Source organism: Marmota marmota, unplaced genomic scaffold (genome assembly GCF_001458135.2).
Source record: "Marmota marmota marmota unplaced genomic scaffold, marMar, whole genome shotgun sequence".
NCBI lineage: Eukaryota > Metazoa > Chordata > Mammalia > Rodentia > Sciuridae > Marmota > Marmota marmota.
In genome coordinates this window covers 17267943-17269237 of record NW_026000222.1, presented here as the reverse complement: position 1 = coordinate 17269237, position 1295 = coordinate 17267943, and the positions used below count along the sequence as shown (strand labels likewise).

The following is a 1295-nucleotide window of genomic DNA, read 5'->3' as shown; positions in this document are numbered from 1 at the left end:
CCAGGGGCAAGGCCCCGTCCAGGCTGCAGGTAGGGGCCCGTCGTGGCTCCGGGAAGTTGGCACATGCAAAGGGGTCGGTGTCTTCCAGGTACTGCACCCTCACGGTCACCACTGATACTGGCTCCCCGTCCCCGCGGTCTTCCCCGCCTGCCATGGTTCTGCCACGGGCTCGCACCGCGCGCGCGCCTCGGTGTTTCTGACCCTCAGCAGCTTCCACTCGTCTAGCCCTGCTGCTGGGGCTGGGCCGGACCGGACGCTGTGGGGGGCGGAGCCAGACGGAGGCGGGGCCGAGGAGGGGGTGGGACTAAGACTGGGCCCCAAATGCGCGCAGGGGGTAACCACTGCCAGGGGCGGGGCTTGCACCAACCACTCAAAAAACCCGATAGTGATCCCGTTAGTTCCCTGACTCTGAGGGCGGGAAAACCCGAGCTGGCGCCCCGCCTTGGAGAGCGCAGAGGCTGGGAAGGTTTTCTTTGGGCTTGGGGTAGGTGAGGCTGCTCTTCTTTGCGGGATGCTAGGGCAGGTGGGGCAAAAGTTCCTTCACATAGTGGCCGACCAGGTCTCCCTAAGTTTAGGGATGAGATGGCCCTGATTCCTTCAGTTTGAGTGTTACTATTTCCATCACTTGGCGAAAAAGCAGTTGAGAAGGGTTTCTTTCAGTTTGGAGCAAGAAGTAAAAATAGATTTCGGCTGTTTGAAGGAAGAAGTGGAATCGGTTCCCTTTAGTTGTGGGAAGAAGAAGGACGAGTGCCCTTTCTCTAAAAAAGAATGGGATGAGTCAGTTTGAGGAGGCAGGTAGCACATCTTCCTCTCAGTTTGGAGGGAGAACTGGGATGGGTGTCCCTCAGCTTGAAAAGTGGAGTCAACTTTCCTCTGTAGCGAGATGAGCTGAATTACCTAAAGTTGGGTAGATCCCTCTGAGTTTAAAGGGAATACCATAGGTTCCTTTGGTTTCATGGAAAAGGTGAGTGGAGTTCCCTCTAGTTTAGGGAAAAGGGACGGTCGATATCTCTCATCTGGGAGATGAGATGTGAGAAACAGCTTCCTTCTCAGCCTGGAGTGAGTTGGGCCTAGTCCGGGGCTTAGGGTGACTGGGGACGTTGGGGACTGCGTAGTCCATCACGGCTTTGTGGAAGCGCCCTGTGCGCGTGCGCAGCTCTGGTCCGGGCGGGGGCCTTAAGTGGGTCTCAGGTTTGGGGGAGCAGCGCGCAAGGCAGCAGCGTACTGCCCCCTGCGGTCTGCACAGGGCGGCGGCTTAGTGCGCGGCCTGGGCACTTGGGGCTGGCTGCTTGCGG

At 58.5% G+C, this 1295-nt stretch overlaps 1 protein-coding gene across 1 annotated transcript in view; it reads left to right on the top strand.

The window, feature by feature from the left end:
• The first annotated feature begins 392 nt into the window (after window positions 1-392).
• The window catches only part of Slc9a5 (solute carrier family 9 member A5), a 22745-nt gene continuing 21842 nt past the window's right edge, over window positions 393-1295 (top strand). The window contains exon 1 of the mRNA XM_048792383.1: window positions 393-484. The gene's annotated coding sequence lies outside the window, so the exon portion shown is untranslated. The remainder of the gene's footprint in view (window positions 485-1295) is intronic.